This window comes from Ambystoma mexicanum, chromosome 8 (assembly GCF_040938575.1).
Source record: "Ambystoma mexicanum isolate Mex_15411 chromosome 8, UKY_AmexF1_1, whole genome shotgun sequence".
Taxonomy (NCBI): domain Eukaryota; kingdom Metazoa; phylum Chordata; class Amphibia; order Caudata; family Ambystomatidae; genus Ambystoma; species Ambystoma mexicanum.
In genome coordinates this window covers 377542350-377561633 of record NC_090929.1, presented here as the reverse complement: position 1 = coordinate 377561633, position 19284 = coordinate 377542350, and the positions used below count along the sequence as shown (strand labels likewise).

The 19284-nt window shown below is 42.6% G+C and overlaps 1 protein-coding gene and 1 non-coding gene across 2 annotated transcripts in view; one reads left to right on the top strand and one right to left on the bottom strand.

Annotated features, from left to right (window-relative positions):
- LOC138473596 (epidermal growth factor receptor kinase substrate 8-like protein 1) overlaps positions 1-19284 on the bottom strand; it is a 214113-nt gene that overhangs the window by 124707 nt on the left and 70122 nt on the right. The gene's annotated exons all lie outside the window — the stretch shown is intronic.
- On the top strand, positions 11811-11972 carry LOC138474914 (U1 spliceosomal RNA). Its single transcript, XR_011269135.1, has one exon. It is a non-coding gene; the product is annotated as a U1 spliceosomal RNA (small nuclear RNA).

Here is a 19284-nt window from a genome sequence, read left to right as displayed (position 1 = left end):
GATTTGACATGAGGGAAAGAAGGTTACCCCTGAAAGAGCTGAGGATATTTTGAAAACAAGCAAGCCACACACGATTAAACAAATGCAACGTTTTCTAGGATTATGTAATTACGTTAGAGCATGGGTTTTTGATTACAGTTCATATACCAGGCCTTTATTACAAGCCTTACAGAAAGCACAGGCAGCCCAAGACAAATTGTGTGGACTGAGCAGATGGACGAAGGGTTTGATGAGTTGAAAAAAGCTATTTGCATGGCTCCTGTTTTAGGGATTCCCAATTATGCAGAGGAATTCTAATTATTTTCGCACACAAATGGCACTCTTATGACAGCAGTATTAACACAGAGAACTACATTGGTGTACAAGCCCCTCGCAGAATACAGTGGGATTTTAGACCCAGTAATGAGAGGTCATTTTCCTTGCGAACAAAGTTTGGCTGCTGCTGCCTTCACATAGAGAAGGCTACAACCATTGTAATGGGCTGCCGTATGACTTTGTTTGTCAAGCATGCATTATTTGCCATCTTAGAAAAACCAAATGGCACAGTGACATCACAGAGAGCTTCTGCCTATTAGGTAGTAATATCAAATCTAGCTATCAAAAAAGTTTGATGTAAAATTGTATACCCAGCTATGTTTATAGCCAAGCCAGTTGCTGAAGTCGAGCCAATACCTGATTGTGCAAACTATGTAATGTTCTATGGCGAAATCCCTTAGAATAAAAGAAAATGCACTTGCAAAAGGCGAGATTGTTTTCATTGATGGTTCTTCAAGAATCGATCAAAATGATGGGCAAAGATATACAGGCGCTGCTGTGGTATTAGTGTGCGATTACCAATGCATTATTCAGCACAGGCTGCAGAATTAGTGGCGCTGATACTCATGATAGAAAGGCACGAACACCAGGAATTAACGGTGTACAGTGCCTCCGCCTATGTGACGTCGACAGTGCATGGAGGCTTAGCGCACTGGAAAAGGAGGGGCTACCTATGAGCGGACTGCACGCCAGTGCAGCACGCCGCCTTATTGGACAGGCTCATTAAAGCACTGCAACTCCCAGTGGGCATAGCAGTCGTGAAATGCTCAGCACACAAGAAAGGGGCAGATTTTATCTCACACGGAAATCAAGCAGCAGACGCTGAAGCCAAACTTTTGGCAACTGAAGATGAAATAATGATGAATGTGGAAATGCCTGATGTAAATGAGAAAATGATTGTTGCAAGGGAAGAGCCAGAGGGCTACAGCAGTGTTTCTAAAACACAACTTATGGAGCTCCAAGGGGAGGCACTGCAGGAAGAGAAAAATCTGTGGAAGTGAAGAGGGTGTTCTTTAAACCCCCCTGAGGCTCTGTGGCGACAAGACAGCACCGGTAAACCGGTGATGCCTATAGCCTTATTGAAAATAACACTGGAACAGTTGCATTATCCAGTACATGTGACAAGAGAGAATTTAGCAGCAACAATTGCCGAAGACTGGTTTATACCAAACTTGGCAGAACATGTTGCATTTTTTATGATAAATTGTATAGTCTGTCAGAAGTTTGCTGTTGGGCATACACTACGTGTAATCAGAGGAGTCATTCCAAGGCCTAGTGGACCATTTCAGCACTTGCATATCGACTATATCGATATGATTCAAGTATGTAACTGGTACAGGTATCTAATTGTTGTGGTGTGTCTATTCTCTAGGTGGGTAGAAGCTGGTCCATGTACACACCCAGAATCTACCTTTGTGGTCACAATTTCGGTGAAGGAAGTGTTTCCCAGATGGGGAGTTTGTGAAGTAATGAGGTCAGACAATAGTGTTCACTTTGTCAATACAGTATTTGAACCGATTAGCTTGTTGCTTGGTATAAAGCACAAGTTTTCTTCGCCGTATCATCCACAAGGGAATGGAATATGTGAGAAGCGCAACGGTTTATTAAAGGCAAGGATAGCCATGTTGAAGCTTATTCTGAAGAAAGGTTGGTTGCACTGCCTTCCACTGGCATTTTATGCTCTTAGAAACCAGCCTCGGTCTGACCACCATTTTACGCCACTCGGAATCGTGACGGGCAGAAGGATACAGACACCATTAACACCTCAGACTAGAGTTAGAAGTGATGCTCAGCAGACAGGTGAAGTGTTAGGGTTGGACATGCAGAACTACCTGAACTGTTTAACATCTATTTCTTCTGTAATTTCAGTACAGTTGCAGCGACGTGGAGGTTGTAGGGCAGGACAGAACACAGAAGGAAATGCTACAACAACTGAATCTAAAGAACTTTCCGTACCCCATTTTTTTCCCTGGTGACACAGTTCTAGTGCGAAATCACACACGGGAAAAGTGGGTGGAGCCAAGATTCCACGGCACGTTCATCGTGGAGGACGTGACGCCATATGCAGTTAAACTACAGGGAAGAAGAGCTTCAATCTTCTTGGAAGATGTCAAGCCATTTATCGGAGAGACTCCTCTGTCCGCACCCCATCACCAAGAGACTACAGACGACGGGGAAAAACCACAGCACGTGCAGACGATATCTATGACGAGGAAGAAGGACACATAACTTGAAAAGTGGAAAGAGCAAGGAAATTTGTTTTTAATATGGCTTCATTCTGGACATTCCCTTTGAAAAAATATATAAGGGTAAAGGATAAAATTGGACACTCTGTGCATCTTAGTTGCAGAGTAAAAAAGAAGATTTGCATTTCATAAGAGCCACAATAGCTCATTGACATTCGACTGAGGCACACTTAAGGCCTTGATAAAAAAGGATATGCCAGATTTTGATCGAGGATATACGAATTGGAAGAGAATACAGTAGCCAGATTCGTTCAACACAGAGGCCCTCATTAGGAACCTGGCTTTAAGGGGATAATGGCGCCGTAAAAGGTGTCGCATCGTTGAACCCTTAACGCCTTACTACGAGGTCCCTTTGCGGGACCCGACCTTAACGGCTGGTGTAGACCAGCCGTTAAAGTAGGGGCCTGCAAAGGGACTCTCGAGGTAAGTACGGTACCGCAATTTGCGGTACCGTACTTATCGCCTTCCCCATTCCCATTATGCCCTATGGGGCAAAAATGGGAATGGGGAAGGGCCATGGTGGCATGGGGAATTACCGCCCCACCAGCCTTGGAATGGGGTGGTAATTCCCCATTCCGCCATTGCGGACTCCGGCATCGACCATGGTGCTAACAGCACCATGGTTTTCCGCCGGAGTCCTAATGAGGGCCTGAGTCTTTGTTTGGACTTACTCATGGTGTCACACAATAGTGACCTCACAAGACACCTATCCTTCCCTGGTGGGAAGACCTACTAGCATCACAGAGTTCATGCAAGATCCTGATAATGAGAAAATAGTGAAAAGACTGCTCACTGTGATTATAGAACAGTTTATTCTACTCCAACAGTACAACGAGGATAAGACAAATGTCTATATCACACGTGAATCATAGACTGTCTAATGCAGTATTCTTTCGTTTGATCGAAGACTTTCCAGATCTTGTTGGAAGACGTGCCAATGTAGATGTTCACACTTTTTTCCATGATCCAGCTAATACTGCACATTTGAGCATGCTTTTACATGGGATCGTAATCCAGGTCACACTGTATGCGCATCGAGAGCATAGAAGAGTGTGAGGAAAAAACTTTCAGCCAAAAGGCGAATCGAAAAAGTGTTGACAAGGAATACACTTTTGTTCTTGCCGACAAAGAAGCAACATGTCATCTGGAGTGAAACAGATCCGAGGCATGGACTGGGATCTAGTGTATATGGAGTATGCAGTATAAAGACTTTCTGAATCTATCATCTCATTTTGGAACTTTCATTTATGGATAAGGAACTGGTTCCAGATACAAAACCAGAGGATACATGGGCCAGAGTAACTGATCATTGAAGCAAGGCTGCAGTGCATAATAGCAAAACAAAAATGCGTATTCTGTGTTTAAAAAGTTTTTGCTTCCTTGGGTAAATGAAATGGGGAGCCAGAGCAGAAGTGGTGTTATTTTACCTCATGAGGAGAGACATTCATTTTGCCCGAGAAGCAGATGCTGTAAGCTCACGTATCGGTGTATCGTGTATGCTTGCATTATATTCATAGTCATATTGTTATCATCGACGATTAGAACAGCTTTCTTTATTGGTGCACAAACTGTTTACACTCCAGTGCACCCACCTGAGATTGTAAGTGTAGTACCTACACGATTGCCCAGACCCTATATAATCATCCCTGTTCCACGAGAGAATGACAGAGTGACTGAACTTGAAATTGATGTGGGAAGCAATGATACGCACACATCACTTGTTTTGGAAAAAAGAATCAAAACGCCGGAGACAGTATCGGCAAAGCAAATCTCACAAGGGGTTGACAAGGGTTGCACCTACACAGATAATGAGTACTAACACACCTGGTTTAGTTTCAATGATTCCAGAATCAACTTCCAAACGATGGGGACTGTGCAAGCAATTAATGATAAGAAGCTTTGTGCCTAGAGGAGTTCTGAGGAAAATGGAAAAAGCAAGACTTTTAAGGAGTCAAGAGACTTTAATGAATGAGCTCATACAGATGACACCTGTAAGTACACCTGATTCAGGGATACATGTTATCAGAATAACCCCAAAAAGAAGGACACATGTAGAAATTGCAAGAGACATTTTCATGCCTAGTTGGTATGTTGAAAGAAGGAAGGCTTCTGAATGTTCTCCTTCTCAAAATGATGCAGACAGATACAACCAAGACTACTGAAGGAAGTACCTGATAATCCTCCAATGGTAATAAGCGACACAGATGTGTTACGTGACATGCTTGTGGAAGCCCATATCAAAAGAGTAAGAGCCAGAAGAAGTACACATGAGGACAACAATGAACTAAATGACTACCTGGACAGCACAGCACACTTGGGAAATAACATATGGTACCAACATATGAAATAAGTTGGAAGACGAACTTCAGATGAGGAATGCTATGTATGTGCACTCCTGCCATACAGTATGGGAAAATAGAAAATCTTTGTTGCTATTGAAATAGATGTCCAGACAGCACACTCTCTGTCACATATAGCAAACTCCAAGACCAGAGGCCAGTTCATGGTTTGTGATGCCTACCTCAAATGGGCAACTGAATGGAAAGATCCAGACGAAGATGAATATGTACAAGACCCAAAAACAAGAGACAAAGAACACACGAAGAACCATGTGATCAAATATGAGTAACCTGGAGTGAAAGGTGCAGGAATAAGATGGGAAGTGAATAGAAAGCTTGACGTTGAAGGAAAATCTGAAGAAAACATTCGCAACTGGAAATACAGAAGCCAGATGCAGATTTGGGGATCAGTGTTATCACCAGATGGATGGGAAGAAGGAGTGGTTATCTGCAGAGCATGGATGGTGTATGATCACCCAGAATCAACCATCTGGAAGTTTTATGCAAACCACTTTGGAAGAGTATTGCCAAATTACTGACATGGGTCGAAGACAGAGGAGGACCTTTGCAGATAGTACCATTGGAGAATGCTAAGCTATCTTCAGAAATAATGGTACAAGAAAATAGGAGGGAACCAGAACTGTGACCGAATTCTTGATGCTCCAGGAATGATGCATAGTACCGCAGTTGTCATGGATCACTATTGGGCATGTGGATCCCCGGCATACATGAAACTGCCTAATGACTGGGGAGGAATATGCACACTGGTGAATGTCCATGTTACAGCATTGGTGATTTCGAAAAGTGATCTGAATATTGACAATTTCTCAAAAGCAGATCCTCACCTAAGAAAGAAGAGATCTTTGAAGATTATGAAGAGGATGAAGAGGGAGAATTACTTCTCTGCAAAGTCAATAGAACCTTTTGATGCAATCCCATATGAGCACAGACTGTTTAGTCAAACCTCTTCAGTGTTCACCTTGAGGATGATGCCAAAAATTCAGTGTGGAGCAAATAGTAAATGGTTGCAGATAACCAGATGGGAGTTACTGCAGACCATCAACACGGCCATAAAAGGATTCAATGCAATCATAGAAGAATTGGGAGCAATAAGACTAATGACACTTTAGAACAGATATTTTGTAGATATGATCACAGCTATGCATGGAGGTGTTTGTGCAAAAATTGGAGAATCATGGTGCACATACCTTCTCATGATGATGGGAATGGAACCTTGACAGAGGCCACAGACATGCTGACAAAGCTACAGAACCAGATGATAGATGAAGTAGACAAAGTTGATGATGACATTTGGTCTGGAGAACTTTTCTCCTGGGTTCCACAATGGATGGCAGATGCATTCAAGTTTCTTGGAGCCCTGTTGGTGATGATACTTCTGGGATTCTGTATAATCAATATGATAATTTCACAATACCAAAACACAGCAAAGAAAGCTATAGGAATGAAGATCATGATTGATGTTGAGCCAGGAGGGAAGCCCAAAGACCTGACTGATGAAGAAATAAGAGACTTTGAGAGAACCAGCATGTATGCACCGGAAGGTACTAAGATGCTATATTGAAAGAACCATAGAAAATATGTGGGAAGATGGATTTATTGCAGCCCAAGTGGAGAATGCCAAATTATGACTTGGAATAAGGATGAGCATGTCAAAAATGCAGGATGCCTGAAAGAAGTCATAAAGATATGGACTCCTAAGAAGCATTTCTTCAGACCAGAATGTCTGGATACAATGGATGAGAAAAAAATTGGATACAAAGGATGAAGTGAAAGTGGTTGATGAATCGCCCACTGGGGCCAGTGAAGAGGAGGAGCCAAGTACCACCCTTACGCTAGTTACTCCAGTTGCCCCTCCACCAGTGCTTATTGGTTTCACACCAAATTATGTGATGTATGTAGAACAATTGAATCAGCAGAGAGCAGCATATGGGCTCTGCCCAGTGCCCATTAGAATGACTGTGCCTATCAATATACCGACACCTAAGAGAACCTGGACAGTAAGATATCCATTGAGAAAACCGTAGATACATTCAAGACAATATGATGGTCATTTGAATGAATAATCCGAAGAGGTAAGGAAGATGATAAAGGAGGATGACGATGACGTCACCACTATGAAGTTATGAGAAACCAAACTGATGCCCGGATAGAAGATATAATGACCAGAGAATGCTGATAAGAGACGAAATACTAATGAGATGCCAAGGATAAAGGACATCTTGGGATCAAGATGAAGAAGTTTATGCTACAGACGCAATGGAGATGTCCAGTTAGTTAAATGTGTACATATGTTAAGTAACGCAAGAAGAAAAGATTTCGTGAAGCTAGCTAATGCTTAAGTACTAAATAGATTGTGGCAAGCACCAACGTTTAGAAACATATGCCTCAAAGAGCACTTTAGGTGTGAATGTATGTTTCATAAGCAGAAAATGAATAAGGGTTTAAAGCCTCAATGGAGTGTATTGCAGCAAACAAATTGAGAATTGAGACAGAATGAGCCCAGCTGTGGATAACTGTGCCAAGAAGCCGAGGTCTTATCTGGCTAAGGAAAGGCTGACATTGGATACAATTAAGGAGACAAGCACAGAGGCTCCTGTTCAGAAAGGTCAAGACAAACAACCAATTTCAGAGGACTTGCCAAATTGAATTAAATACACTAATTAAATTGTGAAAAGACTACATTTCATGGTGTCCAATCACGTGATGGAAGAAGGCTGAAGGGAGAAAACTTCACACCTAGGCTTGGGAGCTTGCCATGTTGATACTCCTTAAAGTTTCTCGGAGCAGAGTAAAAACTCAAGGCCAATCTTCAAAGAACTAATTGACACATGACTACTGAGGTGATGATTGATTGTAGCATAATTGGTGGGAAGCGGGTGCACAGACGAGCTCATCTGCACCTGGCTATTCTTTCTGCATGCTGCTAGACGTAGGTGGAAAAGTATGTGTGGGTTGATGCCAACCCAATTAGAGTGGACTATGTAATTTAGGGTCCTATAGTTGTAGAACCAATGGGACGTCATACTTTTTGTGACACTCATGGTGGCCATTTTGAAGGGAGGGCTTAGTTGCCCCAACAGACATTTATTATCGAATCCCCTCTACCGTTACCATATACAGATATAGTACCTATATTAAGTTACCTTCCCAGAGTGTATCAGATTGCCTAATAGGTTTTTGAGTTTGCTACGTAGGATGCCAAAGAGCATGCACAGGTCATACGAAAGTAATGACGATGTTTTGCTATAAGTATTGTGTTTGTTCTACAAATCAAGAGAGCGAGAAGATGGAGCGACCGCTGATGTTCGCTGTACTCCCCGTTTTATGAACTTGCAATAAAACAGAACTACTTTGCCAAACTATTGAGTCGTCTTTATTATTTGATGCATTAGTATGAATCTGCATCCCCATCCATCTCACGGGTAATGCTACTCATCTTAAAGGGTGGTTAGTTCAGATTGGCAGACATCCAGTTCTAATGTACATTTGGCTTTTCTTTTGTTGCTATTTTTCGGGCAATACCGACAGACAGCACATACAGATATCCACAGGCCTTAGTTATATACAGGGTAGAATGTACAGGCAAGTAGAGAGAATGTAAATAAAGGAGGAGTGATATAAGAGAAGGTGGAGGGCCCTCCTTCTTGGCTTAGAGGGTGGAGCTTGATAGAGTATTTGAATGAGTGGGCAAAATTGATGCCTGGTGACTACAACAATTGGATCATTGAATTAACTGGCAATTTCAGTGCTGAACTGGATTTTAAAGACAGGAAGACATGTCACATAGCGAGGAAACATGCACTCATAATTAAACCATAGACAATATCAAGCTGGAACACAGAGACATATTTGCCAAATCTATAGGGAGAGTGAGGGGTGTCATATGCAGAAAAGAGCTTAAGGAATGCTCTAGTCTGTCCAAGCTTATCCCACTGCCCACAGGTAAGGAATTATCTGCCATTCTAGATAACCTCTAAATGTAACAAGCGGGGACCTCACTGTGGCTGAGGCTGGTGGTTGTGGTGAGGAAGAAAACAGGTGATCTGAGGGGTTGTGTGTTGATCTATGCTGCCCCAAATCCAACATCGGAGTTGGCAGCTTACCACTTCTGCAGTGTGGATGTCTTTGATGGGTGCCGTGAGGTATGGGTCAACCATTGATTTGCCCATATTTTACCATGAAGTTGAGCTTCATCCTGATAAATGTACGCTCGAAGCTCTCATAAAGCGGGATGACTCCTTTCAATATAAAAGAATGCCATTCGGCATGGTGTTGGCAGCAGCCATTTCTGCTTTGAACTTCATGTAGATTCCACAGGTTAGATGGTTTGCAGATTGCCCAGTTACACAATGTAGTGTGCATCTGTTCTAACTGAAAGTTTGACTGGAATTTCACTGTAGGGCAGCACGCAGATCTCACACCATTACTCTTCCTGTGCTGTTTTGAAGATTTGGCTGGCCGGTGTGACAGTGCTCCTTCTTTGTTATGTTTCCTTCCTCCAATAGTGGAAAAGTGGGATGGCTTAGCCACTTGTCATGTAGACAAGTCTGCTCACTCCAATGTTGCTGGCAATTCCTCTGGCTGGGGTGTGTGGTGGTAGGCAGGGGCATATTTAGGCTTTCTGCTGCACTAGGCCCAATTTAGTGCATGCACTTCACCTCCCCAACTTTACTTCACTTCTTCCAGACTCTCCACCGTCACCAGATTTCACCCCTTCAACATGCTCTGTACGTCTTGGCCAAACTACGCCGGTTCATCCCATTTTTGGCTAAATAACAGAAGGACGTTTTTAAGGCTGCAGGGATTAGAAAGTGATTGTTTCCACTCGATTAATTGATGCCCGTTATTTTCTAGTTATGTTAGTTTAAAGAGTGTTTTCATACCTCTGCTGCCCACAATTTGGAAAAGGCAGTTTGTTCTACTGTGGAGTGCAATTGGGGTACATGTTGATGCCAATTATCTACTTTCACTTAGGTCCGAAAAAATCTTTTAGAGGAAGTGATCAGAGCATAAGCTGCCTGCTTACTGCACACAAGTGAGTGAAGGTTGGAGAAAAGTATTTTGCTTTCAATGCCAATATCTGGTCTATCGCGAGGTGCCTGCTGTCGCCTGATGAGAAGGATCTAGACCAAGGTTGTCCAACATACGGCCCGCGGGTCACAATGCGGCCCGCCAAGCCATTTTATGTGGCCCGCCAGGCCGTATGTTGGACAATGCTTGAGTAAAAAAAAATTAAAAAAAAAAAAAACAATTTTATTTTTTTTTTTTAAATGTGCCTGTGCGCAAAACTACTCTGTGCTCTATTCGGGGCACATAAAAGAACAAGACGAATGAGAATTCTGAGCGCACACTCACTCTACTAGACTGCTATCAGCATCATCAGTCACAATATTTTTGGGGGGAGACTTGGAAACATTGGCACAAAAGGAGCCGCTCTGTACTGGATCACCATCCTTTCACCAGTAAACCCGATTCAATCACCATGGCCCCCTTACAAATCCCAGCCATGCTGTGATTGACCTGTGGACACATAAATAATCGTATCAATAAACTTTCTCTGCCTTTTTTATGGCGAATGCCGATTTCGCCACATTCATTTGGGTCCATTTTATTGCTTTTTTTACCACAAAAACCGGTGGCAGAACCCCTGCACCCTCACTTTCTATATACCTTACCCAAAATTACCATCTATATTTTTTTGGTAAAAAAGCGTAAAAAAATGCGGCAAAAAAATGTTTTGTCGAAATTGCCATTCAGCAAAAGTGGGCAATAGCAAATAATCTACACACTCAAGAACAACCTTTCAAAAAATGCTCTCCAGAAATGTATAGAAAGGAAACAAAATCCAAATCCAAATCAATGGGAACCAAAGTTTTCATTTGTTAGTGGATTGAGTTTGTTCACAAAATGGATCGGAGTACACTTCGAATAGTTGCTGCAGCTCTGGAGAAAATACGAGTGGTATGATAGGTTATTTATAACGCGCTTAATACCCATGCAGCAGTGATCCCAATCATAAAAGTGAAACAGGCAAGCCCAAAAGGTATAACTTATTTTCACTCTTTTGGTAGCGCAGTCTGAGGGCAGCCTATACCCTTCAGGAGAGGTGTGAGCTGATACAGTTGCAACACAAAAAACAATAGTACTATGTTCCCAGAATACCTTAGTTCTTGTCTTTCGGATCTCAGCAGAGCCAGGCTTTTCAGCATCAGACCAGAAGCATGGGTGCCTTTGCGCTGGGCTGGGGTCAAGTCGGAGAGCAGCAGCGATGGGCCCCAATGATGCAGTTCTGTTTGGCAGTGGTGCTGATTTGTGGGTAGAAAACGCTGGGAACAGTAGGCCGTGCCAAGTGGATGGCACTGGAAGACTCAGTGACCTCTGGGCCCTGACAAGGGAATACCTGCTTTTGGCGCTGTGCAGGCTCGGCTGACACAACACGGCATATGGTTACGACAAAGATGTCAAAGCTTCAGCATTGTCATTGAGCAGAACTCTGAGATTCAGGGGTGGTGGAGCTTCGAGGTCCAGGATGATTATGATGGTGTGAATGGGGCCAGCGCTGAGCAGCTACGCTCAGGAGGGCCATGGGCCCGTGTGGGGCTGACAGGCCAGTGGGCAGACTGCAACAGGCCTGCTCAAGCCATCCTGCTATTTATACAAATCTCAGGCCGAGCAGCACCTGATGGGAGAAAGGAACTGCGCTACTATCTGTTCTTCTGCTGGGCTCTGCCTGCTGGAGCTTCCCCCTACACGCGGGACAGGCAGCTCTGCAGACGCTCAGAGCTTCCAGGGATTGGGGGGTTGGGGCTGGGTCAGGGCCTGCCTTCTCACCCTTGCTTAGCGGGGCTTCCCAGAACTGACCCAACCCCTGCCCTCTTGCATGTAGCTCATACTTAGCTGGCAGGGGAGAATGTGATCTCAAGGGCAGATCTCCCAGGGTGAGGCTTACCCATTGCACATCGGATTTGCTGACCCCTGCTATTTTCCCAAATGCGGGATACACGACTGCATTATTTCTGGTAGTGCGGGACTGCGTTCGCGCTCTCCCCCCCGATTTATTGATGAAAGAAAAGGTAAAGTGTGCACTAGGCCTGCTAGGTTGCATACTTTTAGATTGTGCTCACATTGCGTTTTTTCAATTAGGTTCACCTTTGGGTGATCGCTTTTCCACATTTTATCTGTTGAATTGAATTATGCTTCTTTCATCAACACAGAAGTAATGTGTATTACAGAGATAAGCTGCCATATGTATTGGGCACACTGCACATGTTCAGGCAGCATCAATCATGCTTTGTACAGGACAATGCTGGCCTAAATTGGGAACAGCCAGCATAGACATGTTGCTACAGAGGCATATTTTGGGTACAACCAGCATGACGATGTGTTACATCAGTGACAGTGATGTCTTACACTGTGGACACATTGATCATTCAAATTTGTTGTGTTGTAAAATGTTCTTTTCTGCTGTTGGTGACATGGAATTTTCATGTTCCCCTTTAGAACTGATTGTACACTTATGGCTTTTTGGTCACCTTTTCTGCTGTAAAATGCACCATTCCAACCCCATATTTGAAAACATTTTTTGGGGGGGAATCCCCCCAAACCCTCCCTAGAACCTTGTAGCTCCCGCGCTATGCTCGGTCGCCGCCACTATTTCAGAAAAATATTAACACATAGACACTGAAAGAAATCACAAGCAACTAACCTTTGATCACTGCCCATGACACCAAAAGCTATCCTTGGGACTGCATGGCTATCATTGCCTGTGATGCTATTGTGTCAAAGGTCACACAATATCGCTTTTTAATATACTGCTTTGGGTAAGGTTGTTGACTTTTGGCTCGCCGGCTCACTGGGTGACAAAAAGTTAATGCTTCGGCCCCACATTCAGAAAGGTTGGACAAGCCTGATCGGTCTGTAATGTGAATGTTTTAGACAGTGCTCAAGTCGAGGGAACATGCGGGGGACGGAGTCCACCCACTTTTTTCAGAGGGTGGACTCAGTCCCCCCAGCTAAAATGAGAAACATTGAACAGCTTCTTCAAATTTATGCATTAAAGCCGACCATGGGGATCGAACTACAGTCGTCAGGTTTCGAGGCCTGACACTTCACCACTGCACTATGTAACCTGATACAAAATAACAAACAACTAAACGTGAAATGTCTCATTTCGTTACTGCAAGTCCCAGGAAAAATATTTGTATTGGTTCTTGGAGCTTAAAACATGCACACCTTTTAACGTTTTCAAAAACACCATTAACAGAAAATATCCTCTCCTGGTTTTGTGTGTGTGTTGATTTTATGAAAGGCAAATGACATTTGTCTTGTGCAATTTGGGTGGTTATGCAAAGGCAATTTAATTAAATGTGCATATTTCACCTTGATATGCTAATTTCTGGGGACTTCACACCCCATTGCATTTGTTGATGAGTCTCCCCACTTTAATTTTTAGGACTTAACCCGTGGATTTAGACAACATAATTACATTTCTACAAACAGTCTTTTTAAATGGTAACGTTTACATATGAAATCTATGCAAATGTAAGAGGTGCAGATTATGAAATTATTGAATATAAAAAACTCGACCCCCTTCTCATGGTTACAGCTCTGGTGTTAACAGATGGCAAAATGAAAATAAGGCAAGTTACCTGCAAATATGACTAAACGTATGTCTTGAGAGGACACCCCAGACGTTTCTTCTATAGAGCTGGGGAACAGTGTGTACCTTTGGCACAAAAGGGTTAATTGTCTCTCACCCATCTATGGCTCTGGGTATACTTTCACTTTCAAGTTTCTTGATGCACTTGCACATTTAGATTTACTCTTGCCATTTTAAGTTCTGTATGATCTCTATGCTCGTGCCTTTTGGGCTGCCTCTGATTTCTGAAAAATGGGTCCATTGGGGGGAAAAACGGATTGCTTCTGATCATTTTAGTGCCCACCTACGGAAACCCTGCGCTTGACTTAAGCATAGGCATGCGTTTTGAAGAGGAGGAGCCAAGTACCGGCCCCACTCTTATTACTCCTGTTGCACCTCTCACAGTAACTACTAATATCATACCGCAATATGTGACGTATTCAGAGCAACTGAATCAGCAGAGAGCAGCATACGGGCTCTGCCCAGTGCCTATCAGAATAACTGCACCTATCAATATACCAACACCTAAGAGGACCTGGACAGAGAAATACCCGTTAAGGAAGCCTTATATACACTCTAGACAATATGATGGTCACTTGAATGAAGTACCTGAAGAAGCAAGAAAGATGTTGAAAGAAAACGAAGATGACGTCACCATTGTGAAGTCATAGGAAACTGAACTAACATCCAGATAGAAAATATAAGGACCAGAGAATGCTGACAAGAAACGAAACAGTGCGGAGATGATCCCAAGATGCTATGGATCAAGATGAGAAAAGTTATGTCACAAGATATGATAAAGAAGTCAGCAAATTAAAATGTGTACATATGCTCAGTAATGCAAGAAGCAAAGATTTCATAAAGCTAGCTTATGTTTAATAGAAAATAAATTATATATATATATATATATATATATATATATATATATATATATATATATATATATATATATATATATATACCTCAAAGAAGCACTTTAGGTGTGAATGTATGTTTCCAATACGTCCATAAAGCAGAAAGCACATAAGAGTTTTTTAAGGCCTCTTGGGAGAGCGTCGTAGAAATTAATTCAAGAGTCGAGTCAGAATGAAACTAGGCTAGCATAACTGCACGAGGAAACAGAGCATGTCATTTGAGCTGGAACCAAGATTGGATACAATTAAAAGAAGAAAAGTACAGATACTCCTGTTTTGAAAGGTCAACCAATGTCAGAGGCCGAGCTAAATTGAATTAAATACTCAAATTGTTTTATGAAAAGACATGATTTTGTGGTGTCCAGTCACATGATGGTAGGAGGCTGAAGGGAGGAACATTTCACACCTACGCTTGGAATTCCGCCATGCGGATCCTCTTTGAAAGTTCGCAGAGCAGAGTACAAACTCAAGGCCAGCTTCAAAGGACTAATTGACACATGACCACTGAGGTGATGATTGATTGTACCATAATTGGTGGGAGGCCGGGGCACAGACATAGTTATCTGCACCTAGTAGTTCTTTTTACATGCTGCTAAGACGTAGGTGGAAAAGTATCAGTGGGGTTGATGCCAACCCAATCATAGTGGGCCGTGTTAATCTAAGGTCCTATAGTTGCAGAACCAATGGGACGTCATACTTTTTTTTTTTCATAACAACGTTTTTTAGGGTTTTGCAGACAAGCACAACCATAACAACCATGCAATAATAGATAATCACATTACAGAAAAGTGTCTCTCGCGGTGTTTGGTGAGTGGTGGGGGGGATGCTGATGATCTCATCGCCATTGTCCACTCTCCATTGTGTTTATAGTGAGTGGGTGGGAACCTGAGTTCTGGGATGATCTGGATGGGATATGTTGTTTAATAGAGCGGGCTACATTGGAGCCATCTGGTAAGTGGAGGTCGTCTGGTGAGGGCTGGGAATTTAGCCGCATAGTCCATGAATGGGTCCCATATATTGGGGACGTCATAGTTTTAGTGACGTTCACAGTGGTCATTTTGTAGGGAGTGCTTAGTTGCCCCACCTGAAATGTATTATCCAATCTCCTTTCCCTGTTGCCATATACAGATATAGTACCTATATTAAGTTACCTTCCCAGAGCCTATCAGAGTGCCTGTTAGGTTGTTAAGTTTGCTACGTAGGATGCCAGAGAGCATGCGCAGGTTGTACGTCAGTGATGACGAATTTTTACTATAAATGAGTGTTTTTCGACATAAGTAACTCAGAGTCTTCGGCAATATCATGACTTTTTGCCATCCAGCTGATAGAACGAGAAGCTCCTCGTAGATAGTGGTTAGTGTAATTCAAAAAATATTCCTGCAGGAAATGATTGAAGTGCCCCTAGCTTTACCCCTACAGACCCTTCCCAAATCTATGAGCAGCGGCTTCGAGGAGGCGGTAAAAGAGACAGTGACCCCGAAGACCCACAGACGGAAAAAATGCAAACGGTGAGTGAAAAAGACTAAATGCTCTGACAAACTGTGCATGCATAAAGACAAGTAAGGGAGGTAATGGAGGGAGGAGGGATAAAGATATGATGTCAGAGTATGAGTATAAAAAAATAAGGGTAAAGTATTGACTTGTGGGAGGCCAAGCAATATAAAGAGATATCGTGAGGGTGGCCACGGTAAGAGGATACGCCCATTAGCCTAGGTCTTAAAGAGCGCTAGAAGGAGTCATTATCTAAGGCCCGGTTAAACAGGTGACGTAGGCGACCAGATCGAGTAAAGACTCAAAGTTCCCTATAGGAACAGTTATTAGGGGTAAGGTGCATCTAAAGAGAATAGATGGCACAGATAAATGTGGGCCGGCCCTTTTGAGTTTGTCTGTTTTTATTTTATGTGGTCAAAATTATATGTCACGTCACAAATTTAGAAGGTTTTATGGATTAAGGTATGAAAAAATACACGATTTGTAAGAAGATGTATTCCATGACATGAATTGATGGTTGATTTTTAGAAAGATTTATTTAAAATATTTGTTGAAAAAAACGGATTGGAGCTTGCGAAAAGTGGTGCTTGCTCATACATGTGTTGAGAGATGTGAGAAAGAAAAAAGTGATCAAGCACAAGCAACTACATCTCTAGGCACAGGAAGAGAGAGATAAAGAGATGGAAGGGAGATGGAGATAGAACTGATGAGATAGCACTCTCACAGAACGAATGGATGGGAGGTCAGATTTTATTGAAACTCAACGGTAAAGGCATTGAGGATATGAGACAAAGGGGAGGACAAGACGAACAGGATAGAAAAGGCAAAGAAAGGGAAAAACAATGAAGGGATCTAGGAACTAGAAGGAAAGATAGACAAAGACGAGAACTGTTATACCAAGACGAGCAGGATAAGAAGCAGGAAAAAGCAGACGAACAAAGAAAATGCAACAATAAGCAAAGAATGGCTGATGATCGCGAAAGGTTAGAGCAGAAAAGAATAGAAGAGGAAGAACAAAAGATACGGGAGAAGAGAATAAAAAGACGAAAGGAGGAGGAAATACGCAGAGCAAATGAACAGAGAGATGCGAGCAAACAAGAGGAAGAGAGGGTTAGAGAGGAAGCAAAAAAATGGAAAGAATTTGGTGAAGACATAGAACACAAGCGAAAGCAGAGAGCACAAGATCTTGAGTATCTACAAAGGGGAGTTAGAAAACCCAATCCAGTAGTAGACTGGGAAGATATAGAGGAATTCTTCCCTGCGTACGATTCAGTACCAGGAGCGTCTAGGCTGAACCTAGATGATGTTTATGACACAAGAAGCATTGAAGAAGCAATAGATAAAATATATGATGAGATGGCACTAGAGAAAATACCTCAAGGTAAAGGAAAGGATGAGCACCTTGAAAGCACTCAGTTGTATGATACTGAGGACGCCTCAGGCAGTGCGACACATACAGAGCTGTCATTAGATAGACTGACTCTGGATAGAAGGGAAGACGATGAGAGAAGCCGTGTAAGTTGGGGACAAGTGGTATCAGACGAGGAAAGTGAAACCTTTGAAGAGGAAGAGAGAGACGATGCACACGGTCCTGAGAGATGTCTCTCTGCAGACAGAGGAATGAGGTGGTCGGACTTGACAATGTCCACATTTAAAGCACCAGAGTTAGTAACGCAGTCAGAGCAGCAGAAAGGGAAACTTAGCGGTCAGAGGAGGGTGTCACCTCTGCCTTATGTGAGCCGGCTAAGATCATTGCCAGGCAGGCGGCGAAGCAGGAATATTGTTCCACCGATAGATAGAAAAACGATGAGAGATGGGAATGAATTTGGTGCATCACAGTTTCCTTTGTTAGAAAAAGGTGGAACAAGGCCACAGTATATACCATGGCTGCAAATGGATAGAGAGAATTTGAGGAATAAGCTCCTGATTTTGACTTCTGGAGCTGGGAAATGGATACATGAGTTAGAAAAAATGACGGGAGGTAACAAATTGGCCATTGGTGATATTAAGGGTCTTTTGATCGCCATACTTGGTGAGAGAGCTGATGATGTATGGACACGGGCAAGATACCCTGGTGTGACCATAGTTAACACTGCGCATGATGGAGCGCCGTTTAATAATTGCAGAACCGCGGTATGGAAAGCGCTATGAGTTCTGTACCCAGACACTTCCGATATGGGAGCTATAATGACGCGGAAGATGGGGGAATCGGATGATCCGTTGCTTTACATTCAATCTTTCCAAGATGCGTGGGTGCTCAAAACACATGAATCTTGGGGGAAATCTATACCTGTATTTTATCATATACTATGTCAAGGGCTGCCAGAACAAGTGCAGAAGCAGCTGAAGAAGTTAGTTGGTATAGAAGCCAAACCATGGTCGGAAATACAACTGACCATCGTGCATTATTGCAGGCTGTTGCAAGACAAGAATTGTAAAAAAGTTGACACATGCAAATGCGAGGAAGCATAATTAGTGCAGAAAAAACTGTAGAAGTACGCTATTGAAGGGGCAATGTTAACCAGTACAGATACCACTAATACACAGCACACAAATAATCAATGCAATAATGCGTTTGCTCCAAGGGGAAGAGGCTTTTGAGGTAGAGGATAGCAAGGTAACCAAGGAAAGTGGCAAGGTAATTATAACCAAGGCTTTCAAAATATGCCAAGTGGAAATCAGAATATGCAAAATGGACAAATTATCAGACTGCCGCCCACTTGTGGGACGTGTGGCATGATGGGAAATCTAGTTCACCAAAAGAATGTGTGGCCCTATCCAGGTCTCAAAGTGAGAAGAAGTTTGATTAAATTGGGTTACGACACTCCAGTAGCTTGTGGATGTCAGGTGATGTTCCTTACTTGTCCTAAATCTTTTTTAGTGGCAATTTTTGGACAAAGCATCTGAAGGCAACCACTCACATTACTCGTGCATATGCAATCTCAATCATATGTGGAATAAGAAACTCAAAGAAAAAAATCAAATTAGTTTTAAATATTTGATGTGAATAGAAAGATAATATATTTATTAAAAAGGCGAACAAATTGAAAAGAAACATATACAATACAAGAGTTATTCTGTGTATCATGTGAAAATGGTGGAAACTAAGAAGAAAAAACACTTTAGTTCAAGTGTGAATCAAATCCCATACATCCTCTTGAGCCTTCATCAAAAAATCAAATTGGTTTTGATAGACTCGGATCATTGGCAATAGGCTTCTGCTTAGGGAAAGATGCACCCCGCATGAAGTGGGAGGCCATGACTAAGCCATATGAACAAGGCGGACTACAGGCGCCTGATTTCAAACTTTACTACGAGGT